This window comes from Prionailurus bengalensis, chromosome B1, assembly GCF_016509475.1.
Source record: "Prionailurus bengalensis isolate Pbe53 chromosome B1, Fcat_Pben_1.1_paternal_pri, whole genome shotgun sequence".
Classification (NCBI taxonomy): Eukaryota; Metazoa; Chordata; class Mammalia; order Carnivora; family Felidae; genus Prionailurus; species Prionailurus bengalensis.
The window spans coordinates 83,393,797-83,403,122 of NC_057344.1; the positions used below are offsets into that span (position 1 = coordinate 83,393,797).

Here is a 9,326-nt window from a genome sequence, read left to right on the forward strand (position 1 = left end):
TATTAAAAGATACAAATTTAATGCCATTGTGTTACCTGTAGAGTTGGTGTTTTGGTGATCTAGGTTCCTTTCTAGTCTTTGTTGCTTTTGGTCTCCCCCCACCTCACTCAAAGAGTATCCCTTAATATTTCCTTCAGGTCTGGTTTAGTGGTCACAATCTCCTTAAGTTTTTGGTTTGTCTGGGAAACTCTATCTATTCTTCTATTCTGAACAACAGCCTTGCCAGATAAAGTATTCTTGGCTGCATATTTTTCCCATTTGGCACATCGAGTGTTTCCTGCCATTCCCTCCTGGCCTGACAAGTTTTTGTGGACAGATCTGCAAACATGATCTGTCTTCCCCTGTAGGTTAAAGATATTTTTTTTCCCTTGCTGCTTTCAGGATTCTTTCTTTATTTGTGTATTTTGTGAATTTGACTATGATATGCCTGGTGATGGCTGGCTTTTGTTGAATTTAATGGGAGTTCTCTGTGCTTCTTGGATTTTGATGTCTGTGTCCTTCCCCAGATTAGGGAAGTTTTCAGCTGTTATTTGCTCAAACAAACCTTCTGCTCCCTTTTTCCTCTCTTCATCTTCTGGGACTCCTATGTTATTATGTTTTAGTAAGTCGCTAAGTTCCCTAAGTCTACCTTCATGGTAAACATATGAAAAACTTCATGAATTTTCATGTCATCCTTCTGCAGAGGCCGTACTAATCTTCTCTGTATTGTTCCAATTTTAGTATATGTGCTGCCAAAGAAAGCACACATTTTTTATTTGTAAATCTGAGCTGTAACATGCCTATATGCAGGACTAAGCAGAAGTTTTTAATCTATAGGTCTTAGCAGCAAGGGAAATAGAAGCAACAAAGAGTCAGACATGCTAAATTTTCTCCTGTTATAATTTTCCATTGTCAATCTTTATTCCATTTCTATGGAACAGGGGCAGAGGTGGCCTTCTGTAACTGCTTCAAGCCACAATAGGGCACAGAAGGGCTTTGGAATGGAAGGATTTAACATGGTACAGGCTGTAACTCCCTTATTCTAAGGGATGGGGTATCACAGATCTTTCCTTATCTGAGAACTTGGATATTTTTCTGCATGGTTTGGCACTATATGACATTATTAGTTTTATTCCCAAGTATACTCCCAGAAATATTAAGAGTAGAGTCAAATCCAGTTTTTCATTCCCTCTAAAACTGATCTGATATTGATGGGTATCCAACAGATCAGTAAACCAGTCCCAGCCACCTTGGAAAAGGGGGAGAGGGGAATGGTAGTCAATGGTTTCTTGTAGCCAAGTGGCTTCCTGCTTGACTTTATATGGATTCTTATTTCCCAGGAGGAGTTAATATGGGTGAAGGCAAGTGGTATTAGACATCGTATAGATTCTGCCTTTTTCAGCAAGCAATCAGTAATTAACAAGAGGCATTTCAATGGAAATAAAAGAAACACAGGTTAATTGTTGGAGCAAACTATAGGCCCAGTGTCTGAGTCCAAGTCCTAGAGAGAAGATTTTTAGGTGTCAGGCTTGAAGCATCCTCAGAAAGAGTGGGAGCACACAGCAGCAATCTGATGGATTTTTCTGTTTTGTAGTTCAAATGTCTCTGGTGCTCCTTTTGAGTGGCTCATAGAGAACAGGCATGAACATTGTCTATACATGAGCTATTGTGGCAATTTTTCTGAAGTTTATCTCAAGTTGTCCAACTTCAGTTTGCAGGACTTCAGGAAAAAGAAAGTTTTAGTTCTTAATGATTTTAAGATAAGAGAACAGGAGAAGATTGTAATCTTTAGTTTGGAGAGTCACGGTCAGATATTTGAGGAAACGAGAAGAATTCAGTGTCAGTCCAGTTTTATAGGCAAACAACAAACATTCAAAGATAATTAACCAGATGTAGAACCTAACATGCACAAAAATGTGTTATTGAAATACAACCTTTCTCTTTAAACTCATCTTCTTTCCTGTCAAAGATAGCCAAATTAAGGGTAATTTACTTATAAGGGGCGAAGCATCTGACTTCAGCTCAGGTCATGATCTCACGGTTTGTGGGTTCAAGCCCCACCTCTGGTTCTGCACTGACAGCCTGGAGCCTGCTTTGGATTCTGTGTCTCCTTCTCTCTGCCCCTCCCCCACTCACACTCTGTCTCTCTCACTCAAAAATAAATAAACGTTTTTTAAAAAATTTTTAAAGACTAATTTGTTTGTGAAATAAGTCTAGTTTTTACAAACTTGGCCAAATTATTTGCATATGCACAGTAAGAATAGTGATTGACCATATAGGTTTTTTTTTTTTTTTCATTTGCTTTGCTAGACCTTTTTATAAAGAATTTCAAATGGAGACTCTAACAGCTTTTTAAGGCCAGACACCAAGCCAAATAACTTGCCATTAGATTCATCTGCAATACCTGTAGATTGGGTGAATTCCTCTCTTCTCAAGGTCCCCAAAATATCCTGAGGTTCCTGCACCTGCCAGGAAGTGACATCTTCTACTCACCTGGTAAGTCTGCTGGGAACTCTGTAAGCAAGGTATCAGGCCAACATTTCCAAGAGTTCTATTGGTTCCTTAAAATCGACCTGAACTCCTTAAAGTCATATGGTCATATCTGAGTCTATGCATAGATCTCTCAAATATGACATTTCAGTCAAAGCCTTAGTAATATAGCCAATGTTTCCAATGGTGTCGTGTTATAAGAACATATTTTTATTGAGCTAATCCAAATAATTATAATTCCATAAGAGAAAGAAGAATATTCATTGAGAGTTTTTTAATTCTGGAGGGTTCAGTTATGGAGAAAAGGTAAATGCTTATATTTTTTTCATAAAGGAATATTTTATCAAATTTTGTAAGTCATAGATGTCTTAAGAGAAAAAGTTTCCCTGAATCTGGAAACGCAAACAGTAGAGAACCAGCAATGTTTGTTGTTTTCATACAACATACATTGTTTTCAGCAATGTTTTCATACGTTTCCTAACAGACCCAAATATCTTTAGCTTTTCTGTAATGAGACAACACAGACAAACCTTGTGGTTTAGTCATTAATGTTTCAGTATTTTATCTTATTTACCAGAGACTTAGAAATCCAATGAATTCAACCCAATTTATCATTTAACGTAGCAAAAACCCCAAAGTTTTGGGTTACCAAAGATTTTGGAAGTTATTTAAAAGTGTATCCGTAAACTTTTTTACCTAACCTACTGGCTCTTAACAATTACCCATGAAAACTTTATGAGACAGGCAAAAATCAACCATCATTTTCAGTCACTTTTTGTTGGCAAATTGCAACTGAGATAACACAAGCTTATTTGACTTGAGTAAACCTTGGTAGAATAAAGGTTTTACATTCATGAGGATAACTCAAAAGACACGTTTATTTTCATTAAGCCAACAACCTTGAAGCAGCTTTAATACCAAATATGTTGCACCTGTGTCCGCTCACAAGTCAATCCACTGCTTCCCCACAGTCAGTGTTACCTGGGGCTTCCGCGGGGCGCTTTGGTCCAGGGGAGCACGTGGGCCTCTTCATGCTGATGGAGGAGGTCCTCCAGTTTGAACCCCTAGGGAGGTGGCCCAGCGGCTTGGGGTGCTTTTTGCTCCTTGATAGTGAGGGTGGGAGGAGCGGGAGCCTGTGACGTGGAGACACTGATGATGGAATGGGGCGGGGCTGTGTGAGCATCCAGGTGCGGTGTAGGAGGAGGGGGAGGAGGAAGCATCAGGTGTTCTGCTGGCAAGGCCTGAGGCAGATTGAAACTTTGGGACTAACGACATCTTTTTTTTTTTTTTTTTTCTTTAATAATTTCCATCTCCTGGGGCGCCTGGGTGGCTTAGGCCATGATCTCACAGTTCGTGGTTTGAGCCCTGCACCAGGCTCTGTGCTGACAGCTCGGAGCCTGGAGGCTGCTTCAGATTCTGTCTCCCTCTCTCTCTGCCCCTCCCCCGCTTGCGCCCCTGTCTCTGTCTCTCAAGAATGAATAAACTTAAAAAAAAATTAAAAAAAAAATAGGGGCGCCTGGGTTGCTCAGTCGGTTAAGCTTCTAATTTCAACTCAGGTCATGATCTCGTGGTTCAGGAGTTCCAGCCCAGCGTCCGGCTCCGTGCTGACGGCTCAGAGCCTGGAGCCTGCCTCGGATTCTGTGTCTCCCTCTCTCTCTCCCTCTCCCCGCCCCCGCCCCTCCCCCACTCGTGCTCTGTCTCTCTCTCAAAAATAAATAAAAACATTAAAAGAAAATAATTTCCATCTCCTGTCTTTTCCTCCTACAGAACAGGCTTTTTCTCTGGTTGACTTTGAGCCTTCTGGAAGAGCCAAGAGGAGCAGGCAGCGGGCTGGGCATTGGTTCTGGGGCTTGTGCCTGGAGGTGGGGCTGGATTTAGGATTTCAGTGTCTGCCTGTCTTCCTCCTCCTCTTCCTCATTATCCTGACTATTCGGGAGGGACAGTATTGAGGTGTCTAAAATTTTTGTTCATCTTTATCTCCTTGGACCACCAGTTAGGTCCCTTCCTGTGATGCATCTTTATTATGGAGTCACATAAAAGTCTAAATGTAGGGAGTTTTATCCCAGATCATGTGAAAACATCATTGAAAAATATTTGGGTTTTTATCTTTTTGAGTTTTAGAATGCCCACTTTTGACATATGCTCACCTTTAAATCAATTAAATAGAGCTCTGTTACAAGTTCATTTTAGCTACATACTACCCAGAGGTAAAGAAAATATCTCACATTTATAACATACATGGACACAAAAAAGATGCAAAATTTAGCCTTTGTTTCACTAATATTTGTGTAGAGGACATTAAAGACCCAATTGCCAAATAGCCCCCTTTTATTAAAACAAAACTAATAATGAGACAGCGTCATGATTTATGGAGCCCTTAATTATTTTTCATTTCTAGTTAGAACATGGCCATTTTGTGCAAAGATACCAAAAGCCGCAGGAACAAACACGAACAAACAAGCCCTGAGAATCTCTATAACTGGAGACTACTCCCCTTAAGCTGGGGGCTTCACTGACTCGACCAAGTAACTCCCTAGTTTCTGGGTACTTGGTCTTATAGCTGGGTTTCTCTGTGCATACAAGAAAACTAATTCAGACATGTCGAAAGAACATTTTTTGGGTCAGCTGAGACCCAGGTTATCCTTAAATTTCCCCATCGAAGTAACCACTTCAAGTATAGGTTCCATATGCATTGTACATATAGCCTGCTGCAGTTTTCCACGGGTGGATGCTGGTTTTCTGGGAGCTGTTCCAACCTTGGAAGCACGGTTCCCCATTTCTTTCAGTCTCAGCTTTTAGAATAAGGCTTGAATAAGATCCAAGGATATCAAGTGTGGTGAGTCAAGAGGGTGCTACTTATGACAATCACTTCCAAATGGTCGTTATAGACTTTCTTATTTGTCTCGGTTTCTCTCAGTGAGGTCTAAGACCATCAAGGGGGCTCAGAGCACTGACAGATCAATCCTTATGGGTGCATCCCTGAACTAGCCAATCATTAAGTATCTTATGAGATGGGAAATTCCTGTGGGACCACATCTCCAGGAATATCCTCAGACACTTCCACTAGGCTTTCAGTCACCTGAAAGCACCATTTGGGAGGAAGGAGCAAGTGTCCCTGCTCTTTGGAGCTCAGTGATTTAGTCTGTCATATTTCTAGACAGTAAATTTACTCAAACCTTACATTAATAACATCAGTATAATGCCACATTACAACAACCAACACACCAACTCCAACCCCTCCAAGCTATTTCCACCTACAGAACATTCCTGGTAACCCTCAAGAGTATGAATAAAAGTCAGGACCATCAACTCAAATTGAGGAGGTCCAGATAGCAGGAGAACTCACCTCATATACCTGTGAGGTACTGAGATGTCGAAGGGGCACAAAGAGCCTTTGCTGGTACCAAGCACCAAGTTCCAGAGAACCCCCAGGTGGTCTCAGGAGAGTTGTTCTATATCCTGCAGAGTATGCCAAGGAGTGTCGATGCAAAATGAGTTTTATATGAGCCCAGGTTAGGACAGATACCCAGGATACAGAATTTTCACAAAGAAGAGAGTGCTCTAATTTTTAATCTTGCACAACTACAGTGGAAAACTAAGAAGTAAATAAGTTAGGATTTATAAAGTTAGTAATTTCAATTCTTAACATGTGAGAACACATAAAAACACATCAAATGGAACACAAGAATATATTGTATCCATGACTAGGAACAGAATTTATGGCCAAAAAGCAGAAAAGAGGAAGTACAAGAACAGGAATCTTATTTTAGGGTTATAAAAGCATTGAAGAAGGAGAAAATCATGGAAGCGGTACTAAAAATAAAGGGGTGGAGGGAAAAAGGTAAGTAAGTACTTTGGGGTGTTTGGAAATGTGCTTACAGAGAACCTGAAGTTCAGAGGTCACAACCCAAAGTTCAGAGGTCAAGGAACAGCATTTTGATGACTGTCAACCTATCACCAATGTTTTTTTAAAAAAAAGTAGAATCAGCTCTCCTCCTGCTGCCCAAGATGCAAAAGGAAAGAGGGCTGATGGGAGGAAGACACAGGAGGCCAAGAAGGTATTCCATCCCCTGACAGAAAAGGCCCAATAATTTTGACATTGGACAGTACATCCAGCCCCAAAGGGACCTCATGTGCTGCTTTGTCAAATGGCCCTACTACATCCGGCTGCCTCAACAGATGGCTCTTCTCTATAAGCTTCGGAAAGTGCCTGCGGCCATTCAGTTCACTCAGGCCTTGGGCCACCAAGCAGCTATTCAACAGCTGAAACTGACCCACAAATACAGACCAGAGACAAAGCAAGAGAAGAACAGAGATTGTTGACCCAGACAGAGAAGAAAGCTGCTCTCTAAGGGGATGTCTCTACAAAGATGCCACCTATCCTTCAAGCAAGGGTTAATAGTGTCACCACCGTAGTGGAAAACAAGAAGCCTCAGCCGGTAGTGATTGCACAGGATCCCATTGAGCTGGTCGTCTTCCTGTCTGCCTTGTGTGGTAAGATGGGGGCTCCCTACTGCATCATCAAGGGGAAGGCCAGGCGGGGGCGTCTGGTCCACAGGAAGACCTGCACCACTGTCACCCTCACCCAGGTAAACTTGGAAGCCAGGAGAGCACTGGCTAAGCAGGTGGAAGCTAGCAGGACCAATGATGACAATAGGTACGTTGAGATCCACCGTCACTGGGGAGGCAACACCCAAGTCCAGAGTGGGTGGGTCACACGTCAAGATGGAAAAGGCAAAGAACTGTCCACCAAACTGGGCTAAGGGCACACTGTTGGGTTTTTGGTACATAAAAGTAATAAAAACTGTTTTTCAGCCAGTGTCAAAAGGAAAAAATAAATAAATAAAGGGTGAGGGTGCCTGAGTGGGTCAGTTGGTTAAGCATCCGACTCTTAGTTTCGGCTCAAGGTCATGATCTCACAGTTCATGGGTTCAAGCCCTGCCTCGGGCTCTGCACTGACAGTGTGGAGCCTGCTTGGGATTGGGATTCTCTTTCTCTCTCTAAATAAATAAATAAGCTTAATAAACAAACTTTCCCTCCCTCGCTTGCTCTCTCCCTCAAAATAAATAAATAAACTTAAAAAAAAAAGTAAAATCTGATGGGTCATAATTAAATCACACGAAAACTAATTGTGAGAAACATTTCTGAGCATGTTCAAATCTGAGATAAAAATCACTCTTATTTCCATTAAGTTATGGTAAGAAGGCAGGTAAGCAAGAAATGGGAAGTGGGGGAGGGAGAAAGAAAAGAGACAGAAACAGAGGGTTAGGGAGGGAGAGAAAGAGGAAGATGAAGAGGAGAAAGAAAGAGGAAGGAAGAAGGGTGGAAAGGAGGAAGGGAGGGAGAAAGGAGAGAGGGAAGGAGGTTAGGACGCCCACCAGCAGCTGGCTTTTATCGGGTGCCTTACCACAGGGAATTCTTTAGTTTTCTCTTAATTCTCTGGACACTCTTCCAACCAGGTCTTTCTTCCCCTTTCTCCACCTGACAGTCTCTCTGAATTAGCACCACTAGACTCATTAAAGACTCTGAGTCTTTTATCCAAATCAAAGTTATAAACCAACCACACTGATGACTAAAACCTCATTAAGCAGGTTATACATTTTAAAATCATGCAAGCCACAGTTAGCAGAATGTTTTTGACTTGTTTTAAACTATTGTTCCTCCATCAATAGAATAGGCCCACCTCCTACTGCTAAATATGCATGGCTTCAATAATAGTTAAAGAGCACTTTTAAATAAGACTAAGTGCAACCACAAAGAGCACCCAGTCTTTCATGATGCATTAACAGACAGGCCACCTTGGTTTTCACACTTCACCCAAATGCAGCCATCTTCTAGGAAAATTGTCAGTTATTTTTAATATTCATAAAACCAACTGACTTGTCTAAGAATCATACTTGTATAACATTGCCTAAAATAGACATAAATTCCCTATTAGTATTCCCTGTCAGTTTTATACCATACAATTTATCGTCTACTTCAGGATGCTTATGAGACACAGAAAGCTTTTTAAAATTGCACCAGTTCATGGACAGCAACATGCAGAAGAATGAAACTAGACCACTTTCTTAACTCAAAATGGATGAAGGATCTGAATGTGAGACAGGAAACCATCAAAACCCTAGAGGAGGGGCGCCTGGGTGGCGCAGTCGGTTGAGCGTCCGACTTCAGCCAGGTCACGATCTCGCGGCCCGTGAGTTCGAGCCCCGCGTCAGGCTCTGGGCTGATGGCTCAGAGCCTGGAGCCTGTTTCCGATTCTGTGTCTCCCTCTCTCTCTGCCCCTCCCGCATTCATGCTCTGTCTCTCTCTGTCCCAAAAATAAATAAACGTTGAAAAAAAAAATTAAAAAAAAACAAAAACAAAAACAAAAAAAAAACCCTAGAGGAGAAAGCAGGAAAAAACCTCTCTGACCTCAGCCGCAGAAATTTCTTACTTGACACATCTCCAAAGGCAAGGGAATTAAAAGCAAAAATGAACTATTGGGACCTCATCAAGATAAAAAGCTTCTGCACTGCAAAGGAAACAATCAACAAAACTAAAAGGCAACCGAGGGAATGGGAAAAGATATTCACAAATGACATATCAGACAAAGGGCTAGTATCCAAAATCTATAAAGAACTCACCAAACTCCACACCCGAAAAAACAAATAATCCAGTAAGAAATGGGCAGAAGACATGAATAGACACTTCTCTAAAGAAGACATCTAGATGGCCAACAGGAACATGAAAAGATGCTCAACGTCACTCTCATCAGGGAAATACAAATCAAAACCACACTGAGATATTACCTCATGCTGGTCAGAGTAGCTAAAATGAACCAATCAGGAGACTATAGATGCTGGAGAGGATGTGGAGAA

General features: G+C 41.5%; 1 non-coding gene and 1 pseudogene across 1 annotated transcript; one reads left to right on the forward strand and one right to left on the reverse strand.

The window, feature by feature from the left end:
* Positions 1-637: 637 nt before the first annotated feature.
* LOC122479193 lies at positions 638-744 on the reverse strand. The gene has a single exon (XR_006296261.1). It is a non-coding gene; the product is annotated as a U6 spliceosomal RNA (small nuclear RNA).
* Positions 745-5,839: 5,095 nt separating this feature from the next.
* Positions 5,840-7,232, forward strand: LOC122468963 (annotated as a pseudogene).
* Positions 7,233-9,326: the final 2,094 nt, after the last annotated feature.